Raw genomic sequence first — 18,310 nt, 5'->3', positions numbered from 1 at the left:
AAGTTGGGGGATTGTGGAGGCCAGGTCATCTGATGCAGCAGTCCATCACTCTCCTTCTTGGTTAAATAGCCCTTACACAGCCTGGAGGTGTGTTGGGTCATTGTCCCGTTGAAAAACAAATGATAGTCCCACTAAGCGCAAACCAGATGGGATTGCGTATCACTGCAGAATGCTGTGGTAGCCATGATGGTTAAGTGTGCCTTAAACTCTAAATAAATCACAGACAGTGTTACCAGCAAAGCACCCCCACACCATCACACCACCTCCTCCATGCTTTTCGGTGGGAACCACACATACAGTGATCATCCATTCACCTACTCTGCATCTCACAAAAATACAGCGGTTGGAACCAAACATCTCAATTTTGGACTCATCAGTCCAAAGGACAAATTTCCACCCGTCTAATGTCCATCAATCAATCAGTCTAATGTACATCAACAGAAATGGATTCTACTATCCCCGGGATTTCACCCACTTCCAAACGTCTTTTGACAGAGAGTGAAGAACATTTAATCTGACATTCTCTTTCAATGTTGTTGTTCCAAGCACTCAAACTCTTGTTTTAGCTGTAACTGCTGTAATTGCTCATGTTTCTTGGCCCAAGAAAGTATCTTCTTCTTATTGGTGTCCTTTACTAGTGGTTTCTTGGCAGCAATTCAACCATGAAGGTCTCTGAACAGTTAATGTTGAGATGTGTCTGTTACTTGAAATCTGTGAAGCATTTCTTTAGGCTGTAATTTCTGAGGCTGGTAACTCTAATGAACTTATCCTCTGCAGCAGAGGTAACTCTGGGCCTTCCTTTCCTGTCCTCATGAGAGCCAGTTTCATCATAGCGCTTGATGGTTTTTGCAACTGCACTTGAAGAAACTTTCAAAGTTCCATGAAATTTTCAGGATTGACTGACCTTCATGTCTTAAAGTAATGATGGACTGTCATTTCTCTTTGCTTATTTAAGATGTTCTTGCCATAATATGGACTTGGTCTTTTACCAAAAAGGGCTATCTTCTGTATACCACTCCTGCCTTGTCACAAGGCTAGGCTCAAACGCATTAAGAAGGAAAGAAATTCCACAAATGAACTTTTAACAAGGCACACCTGTTAATTGAAAAGCAATCCAAATGACTACCTCATGAAGCTGGTTGAGAGAATGCCAAGAGTGTGAAAGTTATCATCAAGACAAAGGGTGGCTATTTTGAAGAATCTCAAATATATTTAGATTTGTTTCACACTTTTTTGGTTACTACATGATTTCATGTGTTATTTCATAGTTTTGATGTCTTCACTATTATTCTACATTGTAGAAAAAAGTAAAAGTGAAGAAAAAACATTGAATGAGTAGGAGAGTCCAAACTTTTTGACTGGTACTGTACATTCACGTGAAAACAAATGTAGACACACAATCACACTCTTGATAGGACAGTATGAGTAAGACAATCAGTATCACAACAAGGACTAATAACCCTCCCCTTTGAAAAATGACTTCCAGATGGTCCCGTCATACTCCCTCCCCTCCTCACCCGTCTCCCCCCATTTGCTGATGCTCAAATTGTAAGTTCCTTGACTGTTTCAAATAAACAGTTTATTCTGTAGCCAGAGCTGGCCACAGTGCATTCCGGTCGCTCCTCAGATAGGTCTCCCTGTAAGTCGTCCCAGTGGCTTTGACCTCTGTGTGTGTGTATGTGTGTGTGCATGCTTGTGTGGGTATGTGGGTTATGTCAACCAGCATACCTGAGCTAGCCTGGGTCTCAGCAGAGCGCAGCTACAGAGCGCAGCTATGACATTCACCTCAACACTCACACGGTTTGAAATTCCACTATCAGGATTTGAGCAATAACATTCAATTTCATTGTTCACATCCATCCACCTAGTTTGAAATACCACTGCCATGATGTATCTCAACTGCAACTTCACACAAAGTATTAAAAAGGATCACATACCAAGGGAGCAGTAGGCTACAATGAAATATCATGAGATATTCCACAGAACCAAAACAATGCCAAGAGATTCAGCCTGCTTTGTTCAATCCAATTTTCCCACAGAGCAGCTCAGTAAAGCAGTTAACACTGCTCTCAGCTTGTACCTTCGTTCTGCAAGAGCTACCACGGCACACCTCTCTCTCTCTCCTCCTCCTTCCCTCCCTCCCTCCCCCTCGTTCCAGCAGGTGGGGCTGCGATCGGGAGGACAGGTGAATCTGTAGGCCCTCCAGGATCTCGTCACACCCTCATACCTGAGCGCTGGCGTAACTGCTCCTTTACACCGTTTACCATTAGCCCGCCCAGCCACCTGCTGCTTCACCACACACTTCCTCTTTAGAGAGGGCCTGCGCACACAGGTTCAGGTTCCCGCTGGTCCTAGATCAGTGAGTCAGGGGCAGACAGGCCCACAAAGTTGGAATGGATGGAAAAGCTGTGCTGGAGTTAGTCAGTCTCTCTACAAAAACCATAAAGGGAGAGGGAAGAGAGGGAGGGAGGGAGACAGACAGAAAAATAGAGTTTGAGTGTGAAAGAGAAAAAGAGAGTGAGTGTGTTTGAGTGTAAGAGAGAAAGAGAAAGTAATATAGCAAGACAACAGAACTCCCTCCCTCTCTCTGAGAGATCCATTTAATTAAAATGGCATCATTCATTGGTAGCCAGCCATGATCTCAGTCGTAAAGGTTTATGACCAGTGTCACCTCAGTGAAACATACAGGTAACTGCCAAAATAAAAGGAACACCAACATAAAGTGTCTTAATAGGGCGTTGGGCCACCACGAGCCAGAACAGCTTCAATGCACCTTGGCACAGATTCTACAAGTGTCTGGAACTCTATTGGAGCGACACGACACCATTCTTCCAAGAGAAATTCCAGAATTTGGTGTTTTGCTGATGGTGGTGGAAAACGATGTCTCTGGTGCCGATCCAGAATCTCGCATAAGTGTTAAATTGTGTTAAGATCTGGTGACTGAGACGGCCATGTCATATGGTTACATCGTTTTCATGCTCATCAAACCATTCCGTGACCACTGATGACATTTGAATGGGGGCGTTGTCATCCTATGGGGGCATAGTCATGGCAGCCTAAATAAAGGCCAAAATAATGGCCTGCCCAGCATTTTTATACATGACCCTAAGCATGGTGGGACGTTAATTGCTTAATTAACTCAGGAACCACACCTGTGTAGAAGCACCTGCCTTCAATATATACTGAACAGAATTATAAACGCAACATGCAACAATTTCAAATGTTCTACTGAGTTACAGTTCATATAAATCAGTCAATTGAAATACATTCATTAGAACCTAATCTATGGATTTCACATGAATACAGATATGCATTTGTTGGTCACAGATACCTTAAAAAAAAGGTGGGGGGTGGATCAGAAAACCAGTCAGTATCTGGTGTGACCACCATTTGCTTCATGCAGCACGAAACATCTCCTTCACATAGAGGTGATCAGGCTGTAGGTTGTTGATTGTGGTCTTTGGAATGTTGTCCCACTCCTCTTCAATGGCTGTGCAAAGTTGCTAGATATTGGCGGGAACTGGAACGCGCTGTCGTACACGTCAATCCAGAGCATCCCAAACATGCTCAATGGGTGACATGGCTGATGAGTATGCAGGCCATGGAAGAACTGTGATATTTTCAGCTTCCAGGAACTGTGTACAGATCCTTGCGACATGGGGCCGTGCATTATCATGCTGAAACATGAAGTAATAGTGGCAGATGAATGGCACGACAATGGGCCCCAGGATCTCATCTCTGTGCATTCAAATTGTCATCAATAAAATGCAATTGTGTTCATTGTCCATAGCTTATGCCTGTCCATGCCATAACCCCACTGCCACTATGGGGTAAACTGTTGACATCAGCAAACAGCCATACACATGGTCTGTGGCTGTGAGGCCCGGTTGGATGTCATACCAAATTCTCTAAAATGACGGAGGTGGCTTTTGGTAGAGAAATGAACATTTAATTCTCTGGTAACAGCTCTGGTGGACATTCCTGCAGTCAGCATGCCAAATGCACGCTCCCTCAAAACTTGAGACATCTGTGGCATTGTGTTGTGTGACAAAACTGCACATTTTAGAGTGGCCTTTTATTGTCCCCAGCACAAGGTGCACCTGCGTAATGATTATGCTGTTTAATCAGCTTCTTGATTTGCCACACCTTTCAGATGGATAGATTATCTTGGCAAAGGAGAAATAGTAACAGCGGTGTAAACTCATTTTTACACAAAATTTGAGCGTATGGAACATTTCTGGGATCTTTAATTTCAGCTCATGAAACATGGGACCAACACTTTACATGTTGCGTTTGTATTTTTGTTCAGTGTATCCCTCGTTTACTCAGTTTTCCATTATTTTGGCAGTTACCTTTCTCTCATCTGAGTGAGTGAGGCCTTCAGCCTTTAGCTTGATGCCAGATCTGTGAAGAGAGACTGTTTCAAACTCTGCTCCCAGCTTCAGCCAGCAATTAACCGGGAGCTTTGAGATACGATGATATATAGTAGTAGCTAGCTATATCTATTATGAGCTGCTCTTTCATATTTTTAATGGCGCCAGAGGTTGCACTGTCTTATGTAAATATTTGCCTTCCATGTGCAAGTTTCCCAGCGCCCCTGCACACGGCCTGTTTATTCTTCTAAAACACCAGAGCGGGGTTAACAGCAGAGGGAGGGGGGACTTCCACAGGAAAGCAAGGAAGAACAAGACATTAAGAGTGGGATAGATGGGTAGAGAAAGAGAGCGAGAGAGAACGAGAGAGAGAGACAGACAGACAGAGACAGACAGACAGGAGACGGCCCCTGACTAACATCCCCGGACATTAAGGTTGACGTTCAGACCTTTTTCCCCTCAGGAGACATACTACAGGATATACACACTGGGTCCTGAGAGCACCACACACACACATACATTTTTCCTTATACACACACAGGGGTCCTGGGAGCACATAATACACTCCACCCCGGACACACATACCCCACCACGGACACACATACCCCACCACGGACACACATACCCCACCACGGACACACATACCCCACCCCGGACACACATACCCCACCACGGACACACACACACACATTTTCCCTGGAGGGTGATACTACAGGTTACTTACGGGGTCCTGAGAACCCATCACCCACCACTAAATACACCACACACACACTATGTTTTCCCCAGGGGAACCATGAATAAGGGCAGTAGGTTAGATTAAGATGATTTACTGTCTATTCATTCCAGGAATAGAGCCAGAGGCAGACATGGGTTCAAATACTATTTGAACTCTTTCAAATACTTCTAGCATTTGATTTAGCCTGCCTGGACTGCCATGCAAGCAGAGTCTTCCATTGGTTTCACTGCAACAAAAGTTCAATCAAGCAGCCAAAATCATTTCAAAAGTTTTTAAACCCAGCTCTGCCCAGAGTTGGGGGCTGGAAGACCAGGATGGTACGCAAATGCTTAACCCGCGTCACTCCCCTGAGCCTCATAAGAGTCCCAGTCACTTTTTCTCAGAGGGAACTCCCACACGGCTCTATATACACATGTACAGTTGAAGTCGGAAGTTTACATACACTTAGTTTGGAGTCATTAAAACTCGTTTTTCAACCACTCCACAAATTTCTTGTTAACAAACGATAGTTTTGGCTAGTCGGTTAGGACATCTACTTTGTGCATGACACAAGTCATTTTTCCAACAATTGTTTACAGACTATTGTTTCCAACAATTGTTTACAGATTATTTCACTTATAATTCACTGTATCACAATTCCAGTGGGTCAGAAGTTTACATACGCTAAGATGACTGTGCATTTAAACAGCTTGGAAAATTCCAGAAAATTGTCATAGTTTAGAAGCTTCTGATAGGCTAATTGACATAATTTGAGACAATTGGAGGTGTACCTGTAGATGTATTTCAAGGTCTTATCTTCAAATGCAGTGCCTCTTTGCTTGACATCATGGGAAAATCTAAAGAAATCAGCCAATACCTAAGAGAAAAAAGTATTGACATCCACAAGTCTGGTCCTTGGAAGCTATTTCCAAATGCCTGAAGGTACCACGTTCACCTGAACAAACAATAGCACGCAAGTATAAACACCATGGGACCACAGTAAAACGAGTCCTATATCGACATAACCTGAAAGGCCGATCAGCAAGGAAGAAGCCACTGCTCCAAAACTGCCATAAAAAAGACAGACTACGGTTTGCAACTGCACATGGGGGCAAACATTGTACTTTTTGGAGAAATGTCCTAAATGTCCTATACATAGAACTGTTTGGCCATAATGACCATCGTTATGTTTGGAGGAAAAAGGTGGAGGCTTGCAAGCCAAAGAACACCATCCCAACTGTGAAGCACGGAGGTGGCAGCATCATGTTGTGGGGGTGCCTTGCTGCAGGAGATACTAGTGCACTTCACAAAATAGATGGCATCATGAGGGAGGGCAATTATGTGGATATATTGAAGCAACATCTCAAGACATCAGTCAGGAAGTTAAAGCTTGGTTGCAAATGGGTCTTCCAAATGAACAATGACCCCATGCATACTTCCAAAGTTGTGGCAAAATGGCTTAAGGACAACAAAGTCAAGGTATTGGAGTGGCCATCACAAAGCCTTACCTCAATCCTATAGAAAATTTGTGGGCAGAACTGAAAAAGCGTGTGTGAGCAAGGAGGCCTACAAACTTGACTCAGTTACACCAGCTATGTCAGGAGGAATGGGCCAAAATTCACCTAACTTATTTTGGGGAGCTACCTGAAACGTTTGACCCAAGTTAAACAATTTAAAGGCAATGCTACCAAATACTAATTGAGTGTATGTAAACTTCTGACCCACTGGGAATGTGATGAAAGAAATAAAAGCTGAAATAAATCATTCTCTCTACTATTATTCTGACATTTCACATTCTTAAAATAAAGTGATGATCCTAACTGACCTAAGACAGGGAATTTTTACTTGGATTAAATGTCAGGAATTGTGAAAAACTGAGTTTAAATGTATTTGGCTGACACCTAACCCAAACCGTCTGCGCACGTACGCCATCGTGCATACATTTATTTTGTCCCCCCACACCAAGCAAGATCACGACACGCAGGTTAAAATATCAAAACAAACTGAACCAATTACATTAATTTGGGGACAGGTCGAAAAACATTAAACATGTATGGCAATTTAGCTAGTTAGCTTGCACTTGCTAGCTAATTTGTCCTCTTTAGCTAGGTTGCTGTTGCTAGCTAATTTGTCCTGGGATATAAACATTGAGTTGTTATTTTACCTGAAATGCACAAGGTCCTCTACTCCCGACAATTAATCCACGCATAAAACGGTCAACCGGTGTGGTCAGCCTATAAGGTGTATGTAAACTTCCGACTTCAACTGTAACTGTAGACGGCAGATAACAGTGTCTAAGTTCCCCTCTGGTTCAGGTCCAACCAGTTGACTCTACCTTCGTAGAGAGATGGGCCTGAAGGTGTTGACTGTCATTGTCCTGTATCTGTTTTCTGTCAACTGTACACTAACAAACACAGCATAGTAGCTTACTTAGCCCGAGGCAACAACAGTCACATTCCGGAGAACAGAGAGGGTAGGAGAGGAGAGGTGAGAAAAGGAGCTGGTGAACAACATTCCAGGGAATGTGTGGGTTTTAATCCCAATATGGCAACCAACTCCTAACACACACACACACACACACACAGGGGGAGAGAGAGAGATCAGGCAACTGACCCCAAACAACCCTGTAGCTAAAGTGTTCTGGCCCACTTCACACACATGCACACAGCGCGCAAAACACACTCATGGTCATCTTTCTCGGGGAGTGCTTACATAACAGCGGAACATTAGTGGAAAGTATCCAGTGGTTTAATGAACTCCAGAGAGCTCTTCCACGTCAACTTATTGTAGGACAAGATAACACTGACAATATTGTTATGGGAAAGAGGAGAGGGAAGGGAGAGGAACAGGGAGGGAGGGAGAGGGGGAGAGGGGCGAGGGAGAAGAGGGCTAGAATAGAGGAGAGAAATATGTAGGGAAGGTCACAAGAAAGGCATGAGGGGATGAAAAAGAGGAAGGGGATGAAAAAGAGGAAGGGGAAGAGAAGGGGGGAATGTGGTGCAGAGCAAGAGAGAGAGAGCAAGAGCGCGAGAAGAAGGGAGAGAGAGAAAGAGAGGAAGACCGAGAGCAAGAGATAGATCGGGGGAACAGGGGAAAACTGAGAAACACATGGCAGGAACCAAGCAGGAAATGCAACATTCCAATCTAGAAAGGCCGCCCATCTCCCTCCCTCCCTCCCTCTGTGGCGGGAGAGAGCATGAAGCCCACACTCTCCCTTGGTGTCCATTACTCTGGGGTCTGGCCTGGGAGATTCTCCCACAGCAGCACAACTGGGGAAGACAGAACCAGGTCAAGAAACTCTGACACACACACATACAACCTGTACGATCTTTCTCACTCTCTCCCTTTACCTCTTTCCATATCCCCTTCTCCTTCGATTTTCTCCACATCCCTCACTCCATGGCTGGCCGTTGCCATGTTTAATATGAGGAGCTGGAACATGTTCCATTAAACATGGGAAGGGCTGGTTGAAAAGGCAGCAAAAATAAAGAGAACGAGGTAGAGGTGGGTGGAAAAAGAAAGAGAGAGAGCAGTCTCCACAGGGTCACATTACTTCACTCCAGTGAGGATACTTTTGGAATAATAAGGCGGCCATTGTTTGGATAGAGATGGGCGTCCGACCAGCTCTCTGTCACAATACCTCAATCTGTCAATCAGCGCCCTTCACTTTGCCTTTCAAAAACAGCAGCTCTGTGCCAGAGTATTCCCCTAATTCAGTTTGACCTACATATCAGAGGCATATCAGTTTACTGTTTTTCTGAGTCCTTTGTTGGGGAGAGAAGGAATTCAAAAACTCTTCATTTTCATGACTCAAATCTCCAGTTCTGGTTGGTCAGGGAGGGTTTGTGGAGCTAACAGAGGGAAAGTGATTGTATCTGACTGTTTGAAGACCTTTGGCCCTCTCCCTAAATGAGAAAAAGTCGTCATAATCGGACCAAACCCGGCAGCAGCCATTTTGACAAAGCTGACATGCTTCCTCTCTCTGGAGCCCTTTCATTCCTTCTATTGCTCTCTTTTCCCAACTCAATCACAATATCTGTAATGTGGTTTCATTCTCTCCGCAACACACACAAATGTTCCTGATACAGGCCCAACTTTCGGAAACACAGCAAACCCCTCATCTGCGCATATACAACTTCCTAAACCCCTTACCACATGTGCGCCACACACACACACACACACACACACACACACACACACACACACACACACACACACACACACACACACACACACACACACACACACACACACACACACACACACACACACAGTCTTAATGGGAAGCATGTGCTGTAGAGATGAGAACCCTCTTCATCTCTGTCACTCTGGCTGTGGATTGATTTGGCCTTCCTCTACTGAGTAATGGCAGGGACAATCCCCCTCACATCTCTTCCTTCACCCCCTTTTCCCCTCACTTCACCCCTGTCTCCGTCACCTTGCCCCCTACTCCCTCTCACCCCTCCCCTTTATTTACCCCCTCGCCTCAGCCCTTTCTCTGGCATGTTTCTGGAGCAGCAGTGGTAAGAATATCACCCCCCCCTCTCTGGTCCTATAATGCAAGATTTACAACACAACGATCAATCACAAGACTGACAGCAGAAGGAATGACTCAGACTCAATGCTCCATCCTACTCTGTCCCAGTAGACAATGAAACTACCACTGACATACATCACACATTATATGACTATATCGCTGGAAAACGTTCTTTTGATTAGAACTTCATCTGGATTCAGGAGTGAGTGAGATCATCCCATGACAGCAATGGGAATGTGATCGGGTCCTTGACAGGAAATGTTCATGTGTCCAAAACAAACTCCATCTGGAAGTGGAGCAGGACCAGGGTATCAGAGCAGGGAAGTGCTGGGATGGTTTCGTCCCACAACACTGATACTATACTGAGAGTGATACGTCCGCTGGGAGACCTAGTGAATGAATGGTCCGGGGTGTATGTGTGTAAATGAGTGAGTGTGCATGTGTCTATTTGTGTGTGTGTGTGTGTCTGGCCAAACCTTTTGCATTATCCCCCTCACCCCTACCTCCCATGAGTTCCAGGAGTCTGTCTCCCACACTGTGACACATTCCAGAGTGGTAGTGGCAGTCTGTTCCCTCCCTGGGGTTAGCAGGTACATTGCCCTGGCTCCAGTCACAGGCATTGGGTTACCCAGCCTCCCACTCTCCCAGCACCAAGGTATGCAATGGCTCTTTTAATAGGCCCACAGTTCATGTCCCTCCTAAACGGTTACAGTATCACACCACCCATCGGGAAAAAGGAGTAGGAATGAACAGCACTTCTTCTCATTCCTGCTGGGGGCTGGTGGGTCATCGAGTTGATTTCAACAGGTTGTGTGTGTGTACATGTGTGTGTGTGTATACGTGTCTGTGTGTGTCTTCCTGTGTGTGTGTGTGTGTGTGTGTGTGTGTGTGTGTGTGTGTGTGTGTGTGAGACAGAGAGAGGGAGCACTGTGGCTCAGAGGGTGTTAGTAATTCACTGAAGTTGCATTTTCATTCATTAATGAGTGTAGTGATATTATTAAACAGATTGTGGATAATCTGCATCCATTGTGTACGTTGTGTGAACTCAGAGGAAGACAATAGACATGTGGGTTATTCCTAGGCTGAGTAAGCAGACGTGACTTTGGGCCTCCTCTACAGAAGCGAGCAGGGGGGTAATATGAGGGACTCAGATTGATAGGAAGTGACTAAGGAGTATGGAGATAGAAGGGGAGGCTGAGGGGGCAAGCAATTACATAGAGAGACAGCACTACAGAGAGAACGAGAGAGGAGGCGGAAAGAGTAAGACAGAGAGAAAGGGAGTGAGTGGAACAGTCAGACATTCCAGTGCTGTGAGTCAATGGTGCTAGGCACTGCTTTGGCAGACACTTACCACCACCTATACGACTCAACAAAGGCCCCAGGCTCCCTATTGGCCCGGGCAGGACCACCATACAGAGAAAGGAAGGGGACAGGACACGGGAGGGATAATCAACACTGGTTCAGATCCAAACACACACTGAGACCAGACAAGAGACCAGAGCAGGTCATTGTTCTTTGTCATTTGAGCATTTCTTGGAATCCTGTCAAACGGCAAGAAACAAATCCCTGTACTGGCCCTCTGGTTAAAGAGAATAACCATGGCATTCCCTCTGGAATGTATCTTAACAAACAAACACTTTCAACGGATATGGACTCTGGTTGGCTGGCCTGTCTTTGATGTAATATGACTATATTTCAATGGGTTAGGTATGAATTGGGTAGGTGTAGGCCTTGTATCGTTGAATTTGATATAAGATTTTAAAAATGAATGAAATAAATCCACTTCCCTCAACATCCCGTAAGGATTAGATCATTCCATAAGGCTTTGTGGCAAGTGGGTCAATTAAGAAAATATGTTAGACTGTCACTAGTGTGTAATCAAGAGTGGACTAAACAGAACAATTCACAACTTCTCTTTAATGGGGAAACAACAACTACATCTCATATTTAGCTTAGAATGACAATTCATGTTCTTAACCCTGGGCAACATGGGCTTGGGAGGCTCACAGGGATATTGGTATCCACAGTACTCCACATATCAGTTTTTTTTAAACTCAAAACTATTACATAAATGCACTGTAATTTAAGCTTTAAAACTGCACAGACTTGGTTCATCCAGCCATGCTCTGCAGATGTCATAGTAAAACTCCTTGTAGACTATATGTACCACACTAGAGTTGTGTTCTGATTTTGAGCGGGTCCCTGATGAATCTGTTATCATAAAAAAGGTCCCTGGCCCAAAATGTTTACAGACGTACAGTTATGAATATATCTACTGTTCCCTGGAGGAGGGAACGAGTTATAACATACTATGGGGGAGTCAGCGACAAATCATACTAATCACCTGAAGAAAACTGAAATCACGCCCAATGGATGCCGAGCCCACTCTCGGAAGCCCTGCCTTCTTGGCTATAATACCGGGGCTCGCATTAATTTCCTCAACTCAGTACAGCTCTTCAGAGAGCCCAAACCCCCTGCTCCAAAAAGGGGTTACAGAAAGATAAATGCGCAACCTGCGCACTGCCTAACACCCACTCCAGAACCCAGCCAAAATAACACTATGAGCCAAACTGGTAGCGGTAACATCCAAGCGATAATACCTCACAAACGTATGTGGGGAACCCCAAATCCCTGCAGCACAGATAAAACCAATCGTCATACCCCTGAATAGTGCCCAAGAAGCCACCACACCCTTAGTGGAGTGAGCATGCACACCGCTAGGCAACCCTTGTCCATTGCGGTCATATGCCAGACACTGCTTAAAAAAGCTCCCTACCCCGAGCTGGATTAGCTAACAGACAAAAAGCTGTACACAAACACAGATTTCCATGGTCCAATCCATATACGTGCATAATGTGCACAGCAGAGGCTCAAATGGAGGCTCACAAAGAGCGTCCAGGATCAACGTCAGGTCCCAGATCGGTGCCATAGGCTTAGACACTGGTCTGAGCCAATGCACGTCATTCAGAAACCGCATCACCAGGGGATGAGACCCCAGGGTAGAGCTGTCAATCTCTACATGACACGCCGAGATGGCGTGGAAAAAGGCCCTGCTCAAAAAGCTCTTGCAAGAACATCAAAATGTCCACCAAAGAGCTCTGAAAAGGAGAAACTCATTGAACCTGACACCAACCCTCAAATGCGCGCCCCTTCTGTGTATACAACCCGCCGACTATGGTCGTAATCATGTTCGAGGGTAAACTCCGGGCCGTCAAATGCAACCTTTCAGGGGCCAAACCCACAGATCCCATATCTGCAGTTGTGGGTGAAAAACTCTCCTGTGTGCCTGGGACAATAGATCCCGATGACACGGAACCCTCCACGGGTCCCCGCCCAACAGGTGGATAATTTCTGGGAACCAGGGTTCAGATCAACAGATCCTTCTGACAAACCCTCTCCACGGTGGCCTGAATCAGGTCCACCGAAGGAAACTCATAGAGCAGGATGTCCCTGATACACCAAAGAATCCATTCCCAACGGAGAGCCCAGATCCCTCATTGAGAAGAACAGACAACAATTCACATTTCATGCTATGTGCAATCAGCCCTGCCGAACTGGTCCCATATTTGGGCAACCACAGAGGGGTGCAGTCTCCACTCAGTAGAGATAGGACCCCTCTAGAAAGTAGATCCGCATCCACTTTGAGAGATCTGGGAAGATACATCAACCTGGCAACGTTAAATGCAAACGAGCAGATAACGGGACAGGTTTAGGAGAGAGAGAGACCCCGTCCCCCCTACCTGTTGATGTATACTACCGCTGTCCTGTTGTCAGACCTTACCAACACATGCTGGTCCTCCAACATCGGCGCTGTTGACCTAATCCCTCTTTCCAAATAACCCACACATAGCACTCCCAATCCCAGTAAGGTTATGTCTGCCATGATCACCCTGCGGCCCATGTGATTACCCAGCAACAGCAGTCTCGGGTCCCTCCAAGGAGTCAACGCCCTTAGACATGACGCGGATACCTCGAGCAACCAACGGCAGTGGTGAGATGCGTCCAGACGCATAGCAATCACCAAGCACTGAAACAAGCACATCAAGTCCCAAAAGCACCACAGCTATCATAAGAGGCCATCAGACCCAATAACCGCAGGTACAAGCGAGAAGGCACAGAGTGCCCCAGCCCAAGACCATAGACCTCACTGTTCCAAGAACAATACTTACCTTGCAAGCCTTGAATGTCAGAAGTCTTAAAAGGAACCACAAGTCCAAAACAACAGCACACGTGCTACATAGAATCGACCAAAAACCACAGAAAACCTGCAGTAAACCAGGAAACTGTGTACTTGTGCGCTGCCATGGCAGCCCAGGGCTGAAGGCGACTGTTTGGGAAAAACACATGAATCGGAACCGAGTCCAGAACGAGACCCAGAAACTGAATGCGCTAAGCCGGAGTCAAACAACTTTTCTTGTGATTTACTATGAACACCAGAGTTGCAGTGTGGAGCTCCACCTGTTCCCTCGACTCCACTACAACCAGCCAATCGTCCAGATAGGCCAATACTCTGATCCCCTGGCAAAAAAAGCTGCCTCCATCACCATAGAAAAGGTGCAGGGCAATAGGGAGAACCTCAAAGGCAGAACCAAAAAGGTGTAGGCCACACCATCGAAATGAAACCGCTGTGGGGAGGATATATAGCCATATGAAAATATGCATTCTTCAGATCTATGGATGCAAACCAATCGCTGGGACTGCTCTGTACTCCTGAAACAGGGACCACCCGAATAGCCTGCTTTTGAAAGAGAGAGGCAATGTCCTCTCTCAAGACAAGAGCTAGGACCTTAGGGACCCTTGACATAATGCTGCCACGAAATGGAGGAGAACGCATAGCGAACTGCAGACCGTACACCTTTCGTCACTATCCTCATCCCCCATGGCAAAATTGTCTTCCACGGACAGAGCACGCTGCCAGGCACTACGGCAACCAGTAACTTTCCCACATTAACCGAAATACTTTGGAGCACTGTTGCCACAGTAAATACGTGGGGAGGAGGGCCCAGGGAACACGTCCCCTCCCCTGGCCTCCAGCTAAGGTCGAGATGACTGCTTCTTTCCCTGCGCTGCGGACTAATCCGCTTTCCACTCCGCTCTCCTTCGAACCAGCATGGCGTCTGTGCCAAGACGTCCAGAAGCACCAACATGGTCAAAAACTAGAACTTGATACCGTGAGCAACCCGCTTTTGGCCTGGACCCTTTCCTTCACAACTTGGGAACTGCCGAGCCACCTCCATGAAGGATTTTCCTGGGAAAAGGACCCGAAGAGCTGCATCCTGTTTAATTTTTTCCTCGAAACGGGCCTGTAAGGACTCCATAGCCGAGCCAAACAACCTTGTTGGAGAAACTGGCTCATCAAAATACAACTGCCTGTCCCTCTCAGGAATACAGGACAATGTCAGTCAGAGGTGGCGCTGAGTCACCAGCTTCACCCCCATACTTTTCTCCACAGCCATGATAATACAGCGGGATCAGACACAGCACATATTTTGTCGAGAAGCTCTGAAACTGGCTTCTCCGTCTCCATGGTGTTATTCCGCTCCTGCAGCATATTGATATGATACATCTGCAGCATCCACCCCTAGGTGATCTGCCGCTCTACAACACAGCTCCATCAAAGGTACATTAACCACCAATGGTTCACTCTCCCCTGCCGAATCCAAAGCTGGGGTTTTAGGCTGTCCCGGACTGATGTCATCCAATTCACACTCTGGAAACCCTCCAGAGCCAACCAGGGATAGTATACCATCCCCACACTCTGAACATTGCCAGAGAAACCGGGATAACACCCGTATCAACTAACCACCACTGCTGCCCTCTCCCGACCACACGGGAAGAGCCTTTGCCAGCAGCCCCAATCTTTCTCAATATCAGCACAACGCCCAATGGAAGTTTAACCAAGCCGGAGACAATAGTCACATGAACAAGTCTGAGCCAAAGCCTCCTGAGCATGTTTCCAACCCTGGTAAAGAGAACAGCACTCATGATTATCTTTAATTTTTTCATTGTGAAACCACATGCCCCGGGGCACGGTCGGAGGTTCAAACTCAGCTGGTTAGCCTTTTTGAACATACTCTTACCTGGCCATCTTACTCAAGCAAGGAAGCACTGGTTACACAAGCAGAGCAGGAAGTAGTTTGCTTTTAGCAAACACAAAAATGTATAAAGACCCAAAACTTGCAACATCTAGGGGGACGACTACACTCTCCCCACTAGCAGAAACCTAAGTCGGAGCCGAATCTCTTAGTCTTTGCGTACTTAAAACTTTGTAAATTGCATGACACGTTCTTCGTTCAGGCGAGTGAAGAGCGAAGAATATAGGAAATTAATGTGAACCCTGGTATTATAGCCAGGAAGGCAGTGCTTCCAATGGCCCAGCTCGGCATCCATTGAAACCATTCGTTTTCAGGTGAATATGATTAGTCGTTGACTTCCCCCTAGGTATGTTCTACAAAGTGACCAGCTAAAAGGAAACCCCTGATGTAAAGCATACTTATAGTCTATAATGATACAAGTTATTTAACACGTTTAGTCTACATGTCCTTTCTCTGACTATACTAACCCTTCTCCTAGCTGAGACATTATGTGTGCCAGCCCAGCTATCCCCCTGACTACTACTAGCCTACCAAATTCATGAGGAGCAGAGGGACATCTGTGACCCTACAGGGGATAACGTAATTTAACAGGAGTCTCCACACAGGCAAACAGAGCTACCCCATGGTATTATCACACAACAAAGGCTAGAGGTTGAACGTGAGTGAAGATACATGTAGACTGATGATATGCTCACACTGATAAGGTTCATTCATCTTGTTATGATAAAGTAGGGAAGCTTTTTGAGGACCTCCACAAGCAAAATTAAATGCTCCCATGTCTATGTCTTTACTACTGTATAATATATGCATAATTAAAGGCATGCAATGTATTTATAGAAGGCAATGCTCAGAACTGAGCACAAGACACAAAAATCCATGAAAGGTACAGTAGTCAATTACAGGATATATGGCTGGCTCATATGGAATTAATAAAGGGGGTGGGATATTGTATTGGGAACTACTGAATAAACGTGGGGCAGGGCAACATATAACATTGTATGCTGTGACATAGTGTCAATGTACTGCTACAGTACATCACATTTGTCGAGAGAGAAAGAGAGAGCGAGAGCGAGAAAGAGTAAACATGGTCAATCCTTCCAGTGCCAATACAATCCCAATAAAAATGTAACAACACACACACATCTGCAGACTGTCAAAGTCACGGTAGGCTGACACAGGTGTGTCCAAACATGAGCATCGTCTGATCACTGTTATTTCCACGGAAATGTCTACAAATGCATCTTGGACTACTGTTTAGCTCTCTACACAAACATACCTCTGGTAGCGTGACCAACAAATGGCCTATCCAATCATACACTTTCACAAGTCATGGCAAACAATATAAGCAAATGTTTACAGTAGCCTAGACTATTCCGTTATGTAGTCGTGTCTACCTTTCAATGAAACTTCACAGAGAAACTACTACACCACTGCTCCGTTGTTGACGTCCCTGCTCCGGTATTTCCAAAGATTCGATGAAGAGCGGATATTTTGCAAAATTTCTCAAACTATTCTAAAAAATGATGATACGACTAATCCATGTTACTTCACGGGTTTCTTTCGAATAGCATGCTACGTTTGCTCTTATCCAAGATAATAACGCGTATGCGTCCCTTCCCATTTCAACTGCTTAAAACGTTGAGGAATATTTTTTTCCACTTGACTGCGCTACGAAGGGAATGCATAAAATAATGGCCCCCTTCTACAAACCGCGGCAGCAGTGTATGCATCTGAGACCGGGCAAGTGCAACCCCCAACCCCCTCATTGGAAAGAAGTTTTCAGGAGGGAAATCCCTCCTTCTCCAGTCTGCTATAGGAAGTAAGACAATTTTGCCGGCTTTTCTGTTGGCTTTTGGAATCGTCGCTCATGCAATAACAAAAAAATGACAAAAGCCTTTTTTGTAAGTTAAGGTATCAACTCTGCGGGCCTGTCCCAAAGCCACTCCAGGACCGAACGGGTACATGGTTGCTCCAGTCACTATTTTTACGCATCGTGTAGTTAGTTACCTACCCAATCAGTGTCTCTCCTATTTCACTTTATACGACCTTTTCGATGTGAAAATGGTTGCAAGAGTAAAATATATGTCCGTAAATGTACTGTATCTATATGAGACGTTTCCATCTTTACAAACGCACATAGACTTGTGGTATTGTTCACCGGCTTTTATTAATTAAGACATCCTGTGTAGTACAGATGTGCCTTTATACCACAGGATAGAGACTGCTTTGGAAGTTGAAAGAGAAGGGCAATAAGCACGTGAAGATAAACGAGTCTCCAAGCTTCAGTTTGAAATCGATAATGCATGGTCTGATGATTCAGACAAAGTAAAATATATACGGAGTTAAATTCCAAGTATCTAAATATAAGCATTTGGAAACGTTATGTCTCCAAGACAGGCATGCAACTTGTATGATGAGAGGCATCTCCCTCATCTGTCAATGATTGTGGTCCAAAGGTGCAATAGCAGCACATCTCAAATTCCTCTCCCAACTGTACAAATGCTACAGGCCAAGTCCATGTTTTGTAATCCAAACCAGCTCTACAGATACCTGGGAAATCGAAGTATTAGGCCTACACATGCCATTATTA

The 18,310-nt window shown here is 45.4% G+C and overlaps 1 protein-coding gene across 7 annotated transcripts in view; it reads right to left on the bottom strand.

Annotated features, from left to right (window-relative positions):
- The window catches only part of LOC112228533 (angiomotin), a 56,017-nt gene extending 38,545 nt beyond the window's left edge, over positions 1–17,472 (bottom strand). For 4 of the 7 annotated variants that reach the window (XM_042309014.1, XM_042309020.1, XM_042309017.1 and 1 more), the window contains exon 1: positions 17,115–17,471. The gene's annotated coding sequence lies outside the window, so the exon portion shown is untranslated. Of the gene's footprint in view, positions 1–1,937; positions 2,118–7,252; positions 7,507–17,114 lie in introns of those variants that run through there. The other 3 variants (XM_042309018.1, XM_042309016.1, XM_042309015.1) reach the window with 3 other exon arrangements.
- Positions 17,473–18,310: the final 838 nt, after the last annotated feature.

Source organism: Oncorhynchus tshawytscha, linkage group LG30, assembly GCF_018296145.1.
Source record: "Oncorhynchus tshawytscha isolate Ot180627B linkage group LG30, Otsh_v2.0, whole genome shotgun sequence".
NCBI classification, from domain to species: Eukaryota; Metazoa; Chordata; class Actinopteri; order Salmoniformes; family Salmonidae; genus Oncorhynchus; species Oncorhynchus tshawytscha.
Note: the sequence above shows the minus strand (reverse complement) of the source record. Positions and strands in the feature narration are given on the sequence as shown.